Source organism: Misgurnus anguillicaudatus, chromosome 3, assembly GCF_027580225.2.
Source record: "Misgurnus anguillicaudatus chromosome 3, ASM2758022v2, whole genome shotgun sequence".
Classification (NCBI taxonomy): domain Eukaryota; kingdom Metazoa; phylum Chordata; class Actinopteri; order Cypriniformes; family Cobitidae; genus Misgurnus; species Misgurnus anguillicaudatus.
In genome coordinates this window covers 13,147,984-13,166,635 of record NC_073339.2, presented here as the reverse complement: position 1 = coordinate 13,166,635, position 18,652 = coordinate 13,147,984, and the positions used below count along the sequence as shown (strand labels likewise).

At 37.1% G+C, this 18,652-nt stretch overlaps 1 protein-coding gene across 1 annotated transcript in view; it reads left to right on the top strand.

Annotated features, from left to right (window-relative positions):
- Nucleotides 1–8,640: 8,640 nt before the first annotated feature.
- Nucleotides 8,641–18,652, top strand: part of muc13a (mucin 13a, cell surface associated) — a 34,550-nt gene continuing 24,538 nt past the window's right edge. The window contains exon 1 of the mRNA XM_073861707.1: nucleotides 8,641–8,842. The gene's annotated coding sequence lies outside the window, so the exon portion shown is untranslated. The remainder of the gene's footprint in view (nucleotides 8,843–18,652) is intronic.

Here is an 18,652-nt window from a genome sequence, read left to right as displayed (position 1 = left end):
TTTATTTATGTTAACTGAGCATTACATTCGCAAGTCATAAGCATATTACATCAATTTATGATTAACTAAGAATAATTGTCAGCTTTATAATTGTTAATATTCTGAAATTAGACCATCTTGATGACGGATACCGCCTACACATGCAACTTTGGGATTCTTTAGCTAGCGGCCTGCATGAGTGTAGTCTGAAAGCCTGAAAGGTGAAGCTTGAATTTCAGCAATGTCCCTCGTCTGTGAATGCATTTCAAAGATCGAGGCACAACATGGATTCAGCCATTCGAGCGACTTGCCCGTATGTATTCTAAATAGCAGATTCTACGGGAATACTTTGATTAGAAGGCGGAAGTAATTACACATGAATGAGCACATATTTTTGAAAGAACACATTAGGGTTGTGCCGATAGACGATATCATCGTCCATCGTGATGGTTGACTGACATCACGATGGAGAGACACCATCGTGATGCCACGCCCCCTCCCCACTCCGCTGCGAGTCGACATACACTTACTCTCTTCTATATAGACTATAGTTAACCTAATATCTTTGCGTGAATTGCTCTATAAATTAAATAGAAAATATAACTAATGCATATATGCTATTTTAAGTACTGTAGTCTATGCCTGAGACGTGACGTGTGTTAGTCTGTGAAAATATCCTGTCAGGCATTTGATCTTGACTAGGGATGGGCACGGATATTCGAATATTTGAATGGCAATAATAATTCGAATTTAAAAAATGCTATTCGAATGTTTGTTTGTTTTTAATGTGCCACCAAAGGGTAACAACTTATTTAATGCTTTTTCACTTCATCTATACTGTCTTTTACAGACTTAAATGTAAAATATACATGAACATTAATTTGTATGTATTTCTGATTGTTTGGCAATGAAGATTGCAGACGAATTTAAGTTTTTCCTTTTATCTCCGGGCTTGTCCGCGCCGTATTTGGCCACTGGCTTACGTGAGGGCTCACGTGTTATTAAACGTGCTTCTCCGCCGCCCGACTCAACACATCATGAGAGATTTGTAAGCTTTCTGTTATAAAGTCTACTTTATTTTGTTAATAAGGAGACAGACACGGAGAACGAAATGAAACGGAGAACATTTATTATATGCGGTGCTCTTTTGAAAATGAACCGGATAACTGCACATGGCTGTTTAAAAGCAAAGCTCCGTCTTTGTGAAATGTTGTTAAATTAAGCTAACGTTAGTAACTTTGCACAGTCAACAATAAGGTATCGAGCCGCTTACGTTATTTGTAAAATAATGTTAAATACAGATATTCAATCTTGTTCAATCCGTCTGTTGTTTTTATCGGATAACCATCATCACAAGGAAGAGTTTTCTCCGCAGCACCGGCATTATTGTATCTAGTCAGAAGAACGGGCTTTCACCGAAGCAGGTAGGGTAAAGATGGTTTCTTTATTCACAAATACATGTCAAACTAAACTGAGAAGATATTTATATGTTGACTGAGCAGTCGGTTATGTAGATGTGTTTTTTCATTTGCTCCGGGCTCTTGGTGTTTTGAGTCTGTTTAAATGATGATAGCCTACTTTGTCAAGTTCTCAAACTTTAAACTTCGCAAGTCCTCAAACTTCGCTTAGATTTGGGGTTAGTGTATAATATTTGGTATAATATAATGTATGTAAGATCAAACAGTAATGAATTAATACTAACGACCGACTTGAAACTAAGGATTTGACTAGACTTCGCTCCGCATTAAGTTTTAACGCATTTTTTTCTGTAGGATATTTTTTAAGAAGAATTTTATATTATATATATATATATATATATATATATATATATATATATATATATATATATATATTTTACAATGTTTTCAACTTAAAAATACATACATGTATATACAGAATATAAGTTTAGCTTGTTGTGGATATTTCCTAATTATAAGCCTTCTGTGAAATTATGACAAAATGAAAAATACAAAACACGCATGTCTTAATTAACATAATTTAAATAAACGAATATTCGTTCTTTAAGAGCTTAAATATTCGAAAAATTAAATATTAAAAGTAATAGTAAATTACTGGTAATAGTAAGTTACTGGAAAATGCCCATCCCTAATCTTGACATTGCTAGAATCTTGTCTTTTTACATGTTGTACATTTATCTTAAAATAATTAATTTTGTACAAGAAAACAGCCCATATTAATCATTTATTAGTAGCCTATTGTAGTGTCTCGGGAGATCGTGCTCATTGTTACATTGAGGCTATACTGCACTGAAGCGGCAGATTAGGATATAAACCCAGAATTCAGCAAACGTCAACAACAAGAAAACGGGAACAACACTCCGACCGAAACGCGGGATTTACATACACAGACCATGTTTAAATTTCGATGCGTCTGGCCCTGTTCACTTTGTCTAGTTTTAATAAGCTGCAGATTGAAGTGCTGGCTGCTCCCCGCGGTGCTGAAGACCCGCTCTCTGACGGAGTACTTGTGGCACATATGCACAGATATTTACGTGCAAAATTTGGAAAGCGCGGAGGAGTCGTTGGGTTAGTAAAATAACGAAATTATAGCTTTTAAATAGAAAAAAATATTTATGTAAAGAGATTAAAAAGTGCTTAAAAGTGCACAACTCTTCTTCAGTGGATTAAAGCTACTTTTTCCCCTTATGTGCAACCTATAGGAAAGAGACATTAGTTGGGATAGTAAAATAACAAAATTATAGATTTTAAGTACAGAATAGTATTTATGTAAAATATATATTAAAATAAAAAGTGCAAAACTCTTCTTAAGTGGAAGTAATAAAGTAAAATAACGAATAATAATTATATAATAACGAAAAAATAAAATACCCCCACCTAACGATATCATCGTCCATCGCGATGGTTTACGTAACCATCGTCAACTGCCAATTTATGGGGACATCGCCCAACCCTAGAACACATGGGTTTTTGCTAAGAATTAACTAAAAAACTACACAGTGTAGCTTTAACTCTCATCATTATCTTTTACACAGAGAATTTTTGAAAATGGCAATTCTTTGAATTATATTGAAAATTTGATGTATATAAAGTACATAAAAATGGTGCCAAAACCATACCTTGGGGGCACTAGTGCTACACATAACTACTTGAGACACAGTAGCCATTTCTCAATGTCAAGGAAGGATCCTCAAAAGCCAGAATTTCGAGGATGCTACGTCATCGACGTCCGTCGAAGGACTGATCCTCTGAATTTCAGCCATTTTCTCGTTCGAGAAATATCCCATATGCATCCTTTCCTGTATATGTGTATCCTTCACGCTCTTCGCGCGCTGAAATCACCCACAATCTTATGCGCGCAGCACCCAAAGCACACCTTTCATTGACGCAATGACGTGCACTTGCTAGCCTGTTCCATTTAACATGTTCTCAGAATGCTTAAGAGGACCCTCGCCTAGCCTCTGAAGGAAGTGACTTGTAAGGACTAGTCCTGCCAAGGAAGTATCCTTGACATTGAGAAACGGTCAGTATTTTTCCCCTTACATAGTGTGGTATATTTATGAGATAGTCAGTTAGCCAGCTGGTGTAATCCAGCATTTTATATCTTATTTCTTAGTTATGCAGGTTGAATAGTGTTAAATATCAAAACCAGCCATCACAATAGCATAAGATAAACGAGACCAGACAACAACGAGATGGGGAAAACTGATAAAGTATATATAAAGGAGCTGATGTGGATAATGGCTGGCAGGTGTGAAGGATTGAACAGATAATGAACAGGTGAGGGTGTGTGGAGGATTATGGGTAATGAAGTCCAGAGGGATGATGAACAGTTAATTTGATTAATTTATAGTGTAACCATTTCAATTGTAACTTTACTGTTATTAAACCTTTTAAATCTGCTTACTAGTTTTGATTTTAATGTTAATACTTAAGGGCTATCCATCACAATAGCCTACAATATATTAATTTTCTAGCAATGCTCTCCTATGTATTTTGCTATCATAACTGCACTGGTCTCTGTCATTGGTATAGGGTACAAGAAATACACCATTGTGCTGTTTACATTTCATTAGTCATTGTGGCATTCCTACAGCCTGAACCATTGTTTTAAATAAAATCCATCCTTACAAAGCTGTTTAGCTCTACTTTTAGGTAGGCACTGGGTACTCTGCTGAGAACAGAAAATGACCTTCAGTTGTCCAAAAAACTTTTAAACATCTTTAATTTGCCTGGAGACTAGCAGCCATGTTCCTTTATATTGGCTATGATGTTGCAGTCGCTCTGCTTCATGCTCACTGGTATGTCCAAAATGAATATATTGTCAAAATATGTGATCCTTATCTTAAGGAAATGTTGAGCTTTTACCCCAGATGCATTCAAAAAATGGCATTCATTTTATATGTGTTTGGTGTGCTAAACTTTATGAAAACTAATTTGACAGGACACAAAAGAAATTCCTTGAATGATTCAAAACAAATAAAACTTAAGGTGGCTCTACATTGCAACTATTCATATTATTCATAACTTTTAGAAAAGGTGCAGTTCCCGTACATCATTGTACCTTGCTGCTTAACCTGTAGTGTCTACAGGTCTGCTGTATAAAGCCTTCCCATGCCTCTCACTGGCTGACATACAGTATCAGGTGTGGGATTTCCTTGCCGTCTATTAAGAAAGAGATGTCATACCCTCCTGACTCCTTTGCGGATCACATGACTTGGCACATTTAATCTTCATACTGGTCCATATTAGCAGTTCCTTGTGCCTATTCATCAGCCTCCAGGTACACGCCGCATGTCTGGAGCAGAGTGATGACATCATTCATATACAGTAGTATTGCTGGGAATCACTGATCTGACAAGGATCGGACTCCCTTGACCAAGGATCATTTCAAAGGCTGTTGTGAATAGGATTAGGGAGATGAAACATCCTTTCTCCAGGCGATGCCACCCAGTTGAGATTCCTATGGGTGTATAACAAACATGGAAATTTGCCAGAAATGAAGCTCTTGATGCCTGGGGGGACATTGAAGAATAATGTACGCTAAATGCACTGCATGTTTCTTGCTTGATTTACTCAAGAGCGTGATTTGTGTGTTTACGTCATGGTAACATGGAACTATGCTTCTAACCACAGCTTGAGAGCTGCGGTTTGAACCATACAAGTTTGCAATGCAGTTTGTGAAAGTTCGCTGGAACAATGGTTTCAGGAAACACCCGGTTCATTAACTTCGCTGCTAAAGATGCTTTACAACTTCTCATTATCAACATGACTAAGACTATTTTAAACAATTTGACAATATTTAAGCTTTTATTTAAAAAATCAGAAGTTAGAAAAGAAAAAAGTTTGATAAATCTGAAGACACGCCATTTGCATCTTAGACAAAATTGATTGTTCAGAAGTGGATAAAAAGATTATTGGGCAGTTTTCCGGACACTGCTTATCCTAGACCCACATCTTGCCCCTGACATATCTTAACATATATCAGTGCCATTGTTTTGTCTGCACACCAGTATTGTTTTCTGTAAGGTATGTTTGTAAAAACTATTTAAAATGCCCTGATATAACTAAGGCCTGATCCTGGATTAATTTAAACCCTGTGTGAGAAACTGCCCCTAAAAGTATAGGGTGGGATCTGCAATCCTTTTTCTTATTGTTTGTTTTTATTTTGCAAATGGACCAATTACATTTGTACATCTTGTCAAGGTTGAGCTTGCCAAGTATCAAAGGCAGAACTTTCATCATGATACGATATGTTATAAACAAACATAATAAAATAGCTATTTGACTTTAGGCTATTTGCTCTCTTGATTGACACACACACACACACACACACACACACACACACACACACACACACACACACACACACACACACACACACACACACACACGTATTATATTTTCAGTACCAACCAGACTGGTCTCACGAAAAGCTGTGTTATATTAATTTTGTCTTAGCTGTGTTATATTAATTCTGTGTTAGTCTTTTGTGTCCCTGGCATGACTTCAATGTCATTTGATGTATTGTTTTCTCATTGTTTTGTTTTTTCTTACTATTGTCACTTGTGGTTGGGGTTAGAATTACTTTCTGTGAAGTAAAAGTAAAAGTAAAGAGTCCATTTAATTAATATCATGGTATTTAGCCTATTTAATAAATGGGCTCTATCATACACTTTGCGCAATGCAGCGCAATTCGCAACTCAATTTTTTGCTAGTTTCAACCCAGTGCAATTATCATTTTCATGTTTAGTGGCACGTTGTTTAAATAGCAAATGCATTTGCGCCCAATTTTGCGCACATGGGCGTTCTGGTCTGAAAACAAAGTGTGTTCAGACGCATTGTTGGCGCATTGCTATTTTGAGACAACTAAAAATAGACTTTGCCATTGACCAACTAAAACCTGATCTAAAGACTAACGTCAATGGCGCAATATTGTTTTTGTTATTTAATGAGTGCGTTAGTAATATGCGCCTATAAACGGGACGACAACGCGCGTTGCTTATCTCACACATGGATGCGCAGCAGCACAAAAACTTTTACAATATAAAAAATTAAAGGTTTAAAATGTAAAAGATTACGGAGTCTCTTGGACATAAATTAGGATTGATTATAAGACGTTAAATGGCTTAAAAGCTGCTTCACCTGAAGCCTGGTAGAGTAATTAAATGCTTTTTTTAAATGCTATCCCACAGATTTATTTGTACCTGTGAATATGATTAGATGTAAACTGTTTTTAAAGGAACAGTATGTTAGAAATGTTTATCAATTAATCATAAAATGGCCCTAATATGTCACTAGACATCAAGAAATTTCAACTACTTATATCACTGACAACAGTGGTCTGGCCACAGGATATTGTCATTTAAAAAGTGGAGTTGCAGCCCTCAACTGATGTTTATGTTGTCATGTTGTGTATTGGCCACCAGTTTTGTGATTGCAGTACCAGTTTTGGCCACAATCCTACATACTGTTCCTTAAAGTAATGCTTTTTAAGCACTCACGGCTTGCTGAAGGCTCTCCAGACAACAGTTTCAATACAAATAAAAACAACGTAATTATTTATATCAATCTTGAATTGGTGGTCTTCTTCCTCCGCTTAGTTTTTCAGTTTACAAATTCCGCCATTTAAATAGAAAATCGACATGGCACCAGTGCAACTGGCTTTTAAAGAGCGTGAGAGCTGAGACTCTCATTGATTTATTGCATGTTACACCCAAAACACACCCATTACTCATTACGAGAATGGGAACAACCCTTGTAGGCCATGTCCTTGGCGCACAAACCATTTTTCCCGTCGTTAAATTAGCAAAAGTGGAATCGTTAGATCATGCGCCGTGCCTTTTAGACAATGCACTTAGATTGTTAAAATAGGGCCCAATGTGTTGACAGTGTGTGAACACAACAACCCTACGATGAAAAAAATCCACCTGCTCCTTTTTTATTTGAAGCAGTCTCATTAGACATGCTGTTTTGATTCTCTTATCAATGCGAGGTCACACTGATAAAGCCCCACCCACTAACAGTCCGGCATTACCATAGTTTCCAACCTAATTTTTAACTGAAATGTCACTGTCTATTTGTAATGAGGAGGAAAGTGAGGAGCTGTAGGTCATTTGCATTTAAAGGTACAGACATTAAAACTTTAATATCATATCCATGGTGTATATTTTTAAGGTTTACAGCAATGATACAAATTCAGTAAATATTTGGACAAAATAAGTAAAGTATTAGTGCTAATAACTAGCCTACACAGTAGAGCACTATGTTTCAGGTAATAAATGGATGGATTGTTAAGATTTGAGTAAATGCAAATCCGAAAGAGATAGGTGGTTGCAAAATTCATCTGCGTTCTGTTATCCCAACATTGTTTCAAGCTTTGTTTGTAACTTTCTAATGCAAATCATTTTCTTACTGCAGTGAACTCATGTTCAAGGTCATGTTCAAGTTATACTGACTTCAGTTAACTCCAAACATGAGCAATGAAGCATGTGAAAGTATACACCTTTCTCTTTTGAGGAACTTTTAGACTCACCTTAAACCTTCACCTTGAATTTTTACAGAAATTTACTCAATCTTTTGAGAGTCTAAATATTACCTTATCTGATAAGATTTTGGTGATTAAAATCATTCCTGGATTGAAATGCATCTGTGATACTTTCACCTGACCATAATAACAATAGTTAAGAGTACTCATCGAGAAATGTTGTGATTGGAGGTGAGGATCATGACAAAACTGTTATGTCCAGTTTGTCTTCGGCTTCATTTTGAGAATTTTTCCAAATTAAAGCAGATTGGTCTCTTAAGATTTGGGCTGCCTTTGGGCTTCTGAAAAATAAGGAAAAATAGAAAATGTAGGCTATTTAAAAACTTTAGTCATAACTACTTTAGGTCTTGAACATGACTATCGTTTAACCAGCACTCACCAGCAAAAATCATTCTGAACCAACACAAGCTGTTTTTTTTCCAGTATAGAGAAACAGGACACAGCACATTAGCACAACAGATAGCAGTTGTACAGCATTTTTCACGGTTTATTACGCAAACCACAAAACAGCAAATGCCAGGAACATCAGCTTAGCTTCCTTAAAGTAAATACATGAATAACACAAGGATGCAATGTTGAAATTCAGGTTGTCATCTATGATTTTAGACACGCTTGGCATTACAAAGACGGCAAAGAGCAGCTCCTCCCCTGACAGCAGAAATGAAAACTACAATGCTACAAAGTTTCATTTGTTTTGAAGTATACCGAAAGAAAAACCGGGCTCTTCACGCCAAAATGAAAAAGAGGATAACCCTTAAATCTATCACTTATTTTTCAAACAATGATCTGTCTTCATTGCACCTATGGTAGCCTACAAAAGGGGACAAGGGACAAATAGGTAAGGATATGTGGTTTTTAAATGATTTGAATATTATGTTACCATATGTTAAGAATGATCACTTTAAATCTATTTATTATGTTAAGATTAAAGCGCAGAAGATGTATGTGCAGTGTTCTGGATCTAGCACAGCCATAACATTAATATTCATTTATAGCTGTGTTACTTAACTGATTTTTTTTAGGATAGATGTGTAGCATTTGTTTTTATGTGCTGCAGGTGCCATAAGAACATTTATAAAGTGATTAGGATTTCCATGTGTTAATAGGCCCGCAGATATATTTTCAGCACTGCAGACTTTCTATTGCAGGTTTTAGCATTAATGCTAAATGGTACTAGTCAGCATTTGAAATGGTTTAATTGTGTTGTTTTTTGTGGTATTTATGTACAGTACAGTATGTCATGCAAACTATTATCTCATTTAAACACACCTAATAATATGCTTCTAATAATAGGGATCATCTGGGTTAAGTGCTCCCTCAAGGTCAAATGAGATTGTTTTGAGTGATCCCCGAGCATTATTGTGGTTTTGTAAGCAGTGCACTTCTTAGAGCAATACTGCTAATACAGACATATTATTTTTTTATAACACTTTACAATAAGTCATACCTGTCAACACTCCTGTTTATCCCGGGAGTCTCCCGTATTTTACACCCCCCCCAATTTGTTATTTCTCCCGTATTTTAAACGGTCCTAGCTCGTTATATGAATAATCACATAAATATATTATTCCAAGGTTGTCCAGTTGCAAGATCTTGTATGAAATGCATCCTATTCACACAATACACATCATACAAATTTAAACACATTTTTGACCACAACCTGGCAACCTACAACTTGGTTGGCAGTTGATTTCTGCACAGGTAAACGGGGGAAGTTGAATCAAGCATCACTTTTAACAATGGCATTAGAAAGCTCAGGTGGTGCTACGGCGAAAAAAATATATAGGCCTATATAGCTGCAAATTTACAGCTGGATGGAGGAGTTAAATTTTTTACATACTGTGAATCAACATCAGCCATTCCCATGCTTTTTGCAAAAGGTCGAACTGATTTTAGTATCGGACACGGTGGGGAAAAAGACGTAAGCAGCACAATAAATCACAATGGAACAATTGCACTGTGGAGGCAAAGAGCATAGACATTAAAGAAATAACTAGACTTGCACGTTGGCTGCTGGATCGTGGGTCAACGGCGCCGCCATATTCGTTAATTAAGTTAATCTCATAGCAACTGGAGGTAATAATGTCTCCGTCGTGGAGTGGGAATTACCTTTGACCAGTAAGACTGAACCATTGTTTCTGGGAGTGTTATATTATTAGATCCCAGTCCTTATAACAGGGTTCCCCAAATCTTACCCTGGAGGGCCTGTGCCCGGTTGCATGAAAGTCCTTAGGCTAAGAAATCCCTTAAATATAAGGTTAAGGGTGCCCTTAATAAAAAATGGGTTGCAAGAAGGCTGTCAATAAGTATTTACCCTTAAATGCTAAAGTATTACCTTAAGATCTGCTATGCGTTGCAACAAAGTCCTTAAGTCACATTTTCCCTTAAAAACTTAAGGGACTGTAACAGGTCCCTTAACCTCACACGCGATGGCTGATTTTATGGTTATTTAAGAAAATGAAGTACCAACGCACATTTCTAACGTTCAAAAAGTGATGCGCATTTATTAGGAGAATAGCGGTTTGATCGTCCGTCAATCCAAAGTGTTTCCAGTTTGAATTACTTTCAGGTTTTATACATGCTGCACTTTACAGTCTGTTATTTGCGATGTTTCATTGTACACAAATCCGCCGTCTGTTCAGCCACGTGCATTGATTTGTTACCGCTGTGAGATTTCGTAACTATAGCAACTGCTTCTCCGCTGCCATGTTTTGGCAGAGACTACCGTAAAATACTTAGTATAAATACTTAGATAAGGGTGACAATTAAGACCTTTATTGCAACGCTCTTAAATAAATCCCTTACCTCAGGGATTTTTTCTCCCTCAGGGAAACCCTCACTTAAGGAGTTTCATGCAACCAGGCACAGAGCACTACAGAGTTTAGGTCCAAACCTAATCAAACTTACCCACCTGTGATTTTCTAGTGATCATGAAGACCTTGATTAGTTTGCTCAGGTGTTTGATCAGGGTTGGAGCTAAACTAAGATTTGGGGAACCCTGCCATATAGTATATACTTGAGATAAATTCAAGATTAATCAAGTTCCAAACTCCAAAATCATTAAAGGTAAAAAGTTTTGATAGAGTTGTCAACTCGAGGCAGACTATTAATAGCTAGAGATGTCGCTATTTAGCTATAAATGTTAATACAAAAATTTAAACATTGTAAATTCTCGAGGAGAATTAACTAGGGGTTCCTAAAGTGAAACATATGAGGAGCCATTGAAAGGTTCCTGAAAGTATATGTTTAGATGTGAAAGTAGAAGGGTTTTGCATGTTATAATTTTTAGCGCTATAAAATCAAATGCAGACTGTCACTCTTTGCTAACCCCCAGACCCCCACCCCCTTCTGAGGTCTCCCGAATTTTGGAAATCCAAATGTTGACAGGTATGAAGTAGAATAGTGCGCAGAGGCAAAGCGCCCATCAGAGAATTATTACTGCGCATCACTGATTGGTTGAATTAATCATATTCAGTGACACTTTAACTCTTTCACCGCCAGCGTTTTTAAAAAAAGTTGCCAGCCAGCGCCAGTGTTTTTCATAATTTTCACAAAAGTTTAATGCCTTCCAGAAAATTTTCTTCTTTAAATATATAAACATACAATATATCAAATGAAGGAACAGACCCTCTGCTTTAAAAAAAAAAAAAACGTTTCATCCTATCTTCAGTAGTTCTTTTGTAAAAAAAAAAAGTTTCATCCTACCTTCAGTAGTTCTTTTGTAATCAGCTTTTGAATATGGGTAGGTTTCTGCAAAAATACCACATTTTGAGCAGAGATAATTCCATTTTTGTGACGGACTTTTCATAGAGTTCCCATTCAGAGCGATCTTTAAAACAGACACGGACATGCAGCTGCTTGCCATAGGGCAATACTTCTGGGTTTAAAAAGTTGCGCAAGGACGCCACCTGGTGGATAATAGTGATATTGCGGAAAGACGGAAATACTCGTCATTGGCGGGGAAGCGTTTTCTCTTGATTGACAAGATATCTCGTCAATGGCGGCGAAAGAGTTAATAGCATATCAGAGCTCCATTGGTTAAATAGCAGGGGGCCCTTGAGCATAAAACTAAACATTTATGATGATATGCGGCACATGATAAAGCTAGCAGACAAAAGACCCCTCCCCCTCTTCTAGAGTGTAAAACATGTACACCTGTACAGAAGAAAGTCATGGGCTGCGTCCGAAACCGCATACTGTACAGTAGGTACTGAATGAGATGAAGTATCTACTTACTTGCTGTTAAAACAGTAGGTACCGTATAGTATGAATCCTGGTATTATGAATGAGATTCAGACGTACAACATCCGCCATGTTGCTACATCACATGAGATACGTCGTCATCACGTCATGTCATTCCAGCGCGAATACAGCCGCGATGCGTCGTCTTCTTTGTTGGAAAAGGTTGATTTTCATAGCAGCTGCTGCGAAAAACGCCAGTAAAACGGACTATTAGCTTAAATTGAATTTAGTTGGACTTGATAGCAGAGGTGGACAATACTTAGTTACATTAGTTACATTTTCCAAGCATCTCTGCTTTATTAAGGTGTTTGTATTGGGACAAATTTTACTTCACTACATTCTAAAGCATAGAATCATACTGTGTATTCTTTAATATTGCATATAAAAATTTATTTAATACCTTATTACATTCAAATTTTGTCATTTTACTTGAGTAAAAGTATGTTAATGTACTTAAAAATTAAATGTAAAACAAAAACTTGTAGGCCTATTTATGAAATTTAAAGGTAGGGTAACAGATTTGATCCTGCAACATTTTTTATTATGCTGGTTAAAAGTCTCCTTACATCCTGATAGCAATCACTGTGTTAAGTTTTTTAAATGTATTTGTAGAAATTTATGTTATCTGTGAAAGGCTTAGGACCAAAAAATGTTCAACAAATCATAGATTTCGGTCCGAACGGACGTTTCCATTTTTGTCCCTCATACGTAAGCGTAATTTGAATCCCCACCGCGCAGCGAGTCCACGCAGACACCATACGTCATCGGCGCGTTCACGTGCGCTCACCTCCTGCCTGTAAACTTTTCTGCTAAATTGACAACCTACACAGGAGGCACAAAACTAAAGGCATCTTTTATAACAACAACAGCAAAAACTGCCTGGATCAGCAAGAGCAAAAACCCAAATTAACATCGGTAACTTTACTGCTTTACCACGAGATGAAACAGCTGCAGGAGGCAAAGGGTCTGAAAGAGTCGTTGCACTGTTTATTTTGGTAAGGTAGGTACGCGATATGTTTGTATTGAGATGGATTCAGATATTCTACTTTGATGAAACATTGTGTTGCTTATGAAATTTGTGTTCGTTTACGGATTAGCGGAACGATATAGTTACTACGTCTACACAACCGAACGTGTGCTTAAACTAATTGTAAACCAGTTGTTTGGTTATTTTGGAAGTGTTATTCGACTTTGTACTGCAAAGTTTTCTCACTGCTGAATGAGACATGAGATGTGAACGTCTGATCTGTGTGTGTTCATGTGTTTTGAAAGAGGCGTGACTTTGGATGGCGATTTGACTTGAGCGTGGGATCGTGATTTCATTGCTAGGCGGCTACCGTTAGCATTTTTCAAAATGTGTTACCCTACCTTTAATACATTAAAAATGATGATAATATGCTTTGGAATGTATGCTTTCCAAAGAAAAACACAGATAACATACAAATACTTGAAAAAATACCTTTAAGTAGAAAGTAAAACCTCTGCTTGACAGTGACCCTAGTAACTTGTCAACCCACCTGTGGACGTTGGCATGAACAATCTATTTACTTCTCCTTTCTGTGTTTTTTGGCAGTCTGTAAACGATAGCTCTGAATTCTTGTTAATCTGTTACAGTCTATCGCACAACAGCTTTTTCCCATTTAGACGCTTTTTTCCGTGTTTCCGCTGATTTCACACGGTACTCAAATTCCGCCGCTCCGTCTTTTGCCACTCAGTGGGCGTAACCGCAGGCAATTTTCGCCGAAGGTGACGTCACTTGCATACCCTCTATACACAAGACTACATAAAGTGCACATGTTCAAACATGACCCTTTAGCCTGAATTCCATTGCTTTTTTCAGTCTCTCTACTATGCCATAGTCTTCATACATATTTGTATGAAGGGATTTGAAAAGAATAGAACGTATAGAAAAACCAGCTTGTCCAGTATGCTTTGTTACATTCTATTTTAAAAATAATTTCCTTGCATAGTTTATAACCTTTCTGAATATTGCCTAAAGTTCAGGTGAACAAATAAAACTATAAAATACAATTCACTACACAGTCAGAAGAAATGGTCTTTAGCCGTCACTAGGGCAGTATAATTTAAAAAGGTCCTAATATGTATCATTTAAAGGTGCTCTAAGCGAATTCACACGTTTTAGACCATAAAACATTTTTTGTTACATACAGCAAACATCTCCTCACTATCTGCTTGATGCCTGACCGCTGATCAAACTGTAAAAAAACGCGATCTCTGTAGACAGCCCAGGCCCCGCAAACTGCAATAAAAACACAGTGGCCAAACCTACCAAACCTACGAAACATAACAAAGTGTTCCAGCCAATAAACGACAAGAAGTATTTGGGTGTGGGGGCTGGGTGCGTTCATGAAGGCATGGAAGGAAGGGAGAGGGGGAGGAGTTAGCTACGCTCCGTTTGTTTGAAAACAGTTCAAACATCAACAAAAAGTGACGTCGCACATATTCGCTTAGAGCACCTTTAATTACACATGTGAAACATTTGGTAGCTATCATAGGTGTAGCTTGTGAGAGATGTAGGCCCCCCATTAGCTTAATGGATTTAAAGCCCCACTGTGTAGGATCTACTCCCATCTAGCGGTAAAAATCTATATGACAACCAACTGATTATTACGCTCTAGCCCCACCATTCGGAACGCGTTTTAACTAGTACGGTGGCCCTGTCATGTCAAGGTTAACATGGCTTCCAGTAGCTAAAGCTAAAGCAATGAAAAAAATGAACAATTTGCAATCGTGTGATCCGTCAAAGCACACAGATTTATGTTAAACATGTAAAAAGTCTGATTGTCATGATATGTCCGCTTAAAATCACATACAAAAAACAACCATAAACGTAGCTTAGACACTCCTTTTTTATCCACGCGAGGAAAAATATCACAGGGGCTGTTACACTTGGTATTTAGATGTGTTTTCGTCGATCAGATCACAAGTGGACGAGAGAGACACATTACGTTTACACTTGGTGTTTAAATCCGTCTCTTTTGGTCCATTTTCGACCGCTTCTTTCCAGATTACTGAGGACGCTTGTAAAATGAAACGAACGACGCGCAGATCAGCGGCGTTTTATCAATGAAAGGCTAAAAATAGCGCTGTCACCGTGTGTTTGTGCTAGAGGTCAGAAAAGATGAAAAACATTTATCTCAGTACCTCAGATTACATAAATGGGCGGAGAGACGGCGTGTGGGTGTTCGAGCACACAAAACCACATGCGTGTTTACAGTAACTGCATAACCATGCTATAGTTAGCCAAGGAACTATAAAACTTCAAGTTTACAACATAGACTGTATAGATGTAAACGAATATGCTGAATTACCTGTGGTGAAGATAGAAAGTAACTTCAGTGTCCATTGATTGAGCCCCATCTTGGAAAACTTACTCCAATATTGACTTTGGTCTTGATGTTTTTCCTGTCGCGTTGTTGTTTAAAATCCCCGTTTCGCTTCCTTGGTGACTTGTTTTAATGTCCTCGAGAATATGTCTTCAACAGGCTTTCAAATCAAAGCATAAGATCGCAGGTTTATCACGGCGTGCGGCCGAAGGATTCAGTCTACGCAGGTCGCAGGCTGCATACGTCATCAAGCCTGGTTTATTTAAATTAACTGAGCATTACATTCGCAAATCATAAGCATATTACATCAATTTACAATTAACTAAGAATAATTGTCAGCTTTATAATTGTTAATATTCTGAAATAAGTCTGTCTTGATGACGTATACCGCCTACACATGCAACCTCCGTGCAACTAGCGTGAGTGTTGTCTGAAAGCGCGAAAGTCGGAGCTTGAATTTCAGGAATGTCCCTCGTCGGTGAATGTATTTCAAAGATGGAGGCACAACATGGATTCAGCCAGAGAGCGTTACGGCGGTATGTATTTTAAATAGCAGATTCTACACTTACGAGAATACTTTGATTAGTGGGGTGGAAGTAATTACACATGAATGAGCACATACTTTTGAAAGAAAACATGGGTTTTTGCTAAGAATTAACTAAAAGAAGTACACAGTGGAGCTTTAAAAAAATATTACATTCCAAAACAAATATAGACATTACCTTAGGTTCTTAAACATTTTGTGACTAGAAAGCTGCCATATATCAATTAACAAAAATGTAGCTTATAAATGTTTTACATTTAAAGGTCTCGTTGTTTCTGTGTTGTTGAAACTTTGATTGTGTTTACAGTGCGCAATATAACGTGTTCATGTTTCACGTGTACAAAACTGTATTTTTCACACAATTTACTTATCTGTATTCCACTGTTACTGTCCTCAAAACAGGCTGATGTCTTTCTTGTTCTATGATGTCCCTCCTTCAGAAATGCATATTAAGTTCTGATTGTGTAGTTTCCCTACTGATAAAAAAAACAATAAATCCATTACAGAAAATTCTAATGGTTTCCATTAAAATACCAATAGGAACCATTAGCTTTTACCATAAAAATCACTACACTGTAGTGTGTTTTGAGCCATATTCCATTAAAACCAATACATAGAACCAATACATACCATCAGAGACCAACAAAAACCAATACACTGTAGTGTGTTTTAAGCCATATTCCATTAAAACCAATAAAATTGCCAATAAAACAGATAAAGTTTTATTGTTTTTTTTCAGCAGGGTTGTTTAGTGTAATTCGATAGCAGCTTAGCTTGCCGTTAACTTAGCTGGCAACTGACGTATTCCTGTGGGCGGAGTTTAGTCAAAAAACTGTTCTAGTGACGTCATTAAAGCAGGAAGTAGTGGGCTGTATGAAAAGGCGAATTCTGTTAAAGAAAATATGTTGCCTGGCAGTTAACTTTGAGCTTTATCACTTTACATGTATTATTTATGCTATTATAGCAACATTACACACTAACTAGGGTTTGTAAAATGGGATCAGAAAGAACGTGACCTTTAAAATAATTATACAATAAAACACAAATTGTCTTGTTTGTATCCAATTGTAAAACTGACTTAAGTGCAACTGATTTGGGCCCCCTGACAAAGTCAGTAATGCAAAAAACTTGAGTTTCTTACTCTATCATGAACAAAAATTAGATAAACAAATTAATACCGCTGTGAAATCAGTCCTTTATCATCTTCGTGAGGTTAAAAACTTCCTACCCAGTGTTTTGAAATAATACATGCATTTTTTTCTTTGCGACTGGATTACTGTAACTCGCTTTACTATGGCTTGACGGTCTCATCTATTCATTGACTTCAGCTGGTGAAAAATACGGCCACCCGCTCACTTTACAGGCAGTCGCAAGTGGGTTCATATTACACCTATCCTATGGTCACTTCATTGGCTACCGTTGCAATATCGCATTGAGTTTAAAGTGACACTCTACTTTTTTTGATAATATGCTCATTTTCCAGCTCCCCTACAGTTATACATTTGATTCTTACCGTTTTGAAATCCATTCAGCTGATTTCCGGGTCTGGCACTAGCACTTTTAGAATAGCTTAGCACAATCCATTTAATCCGATTAAACCATTAGCATCGCGCAAAAAAATAACCAAAGAGTTTTGATTTTGGACTTCTGTTTTTCTGTACAGCACTTTGGTCAACAACAGTTTGTTTTAAACGTGTTTTATAAATAAATATTAGAAAATAAACTTATTTTAAGAAGCTTCACAAACTCATTGACAGTTCCTAAAAAGCATTTGACCTACAATTAATAATAAAGAATGAACAAAACAAAAATACTGCCAGCTGACACTGTTAATGTTGATAATTAATAATGTTGATCTGCTTACCGCAGGTTCACTTGCATCACCCTCATCTTACTGACATTTTGTCAGATGCACAATGATGGTGCATGCTCACAGAGAGTTTTTTAAAGATGTGATTTGGCCAGCCAAATGTCAAATGAAAAAGAACAAACAGGCTGTTGATTAGATGTCTCAGTGGCACAATCGTATACTATTTTTTTTCCGACAAATGCATTACAATACAGTTTTGACCCAAAAAGTATATTTGCCAAGCGGGAATTAGCCCTGTCTGCTAGATGGCCAGTCCGCTTGTGTATCTGTAGGACCTATAAAAGGGTAATTCCTCCATGACACAGTGTGAGATAAACAGGAGATAAGAGAATTCCCAGGCTTTAACTTCTGTTAAACACATGGGTGTTTGCACATGATAGACTACAAAAAATAAGAGAATGCATTTTACTAATGAAACCTTTAAAGAGCCCCATTACATTGCTAAATGTAATGCTAATGTCATTTCGTGTGTGTGTTGTAATACAATGTGTTCACATGGTTTATGGTTCAAAAACACATTCTTGTGCAAATACTGTACAAAGCTCATCGTTCTGAGAAAATGCGGTGTGCTCCGATTGGCCAGCTATCCAGTCTGTTGTGATTGGCCAAATACCTCAAGAGAGTGATGGAAATGTGGTGCTTCTT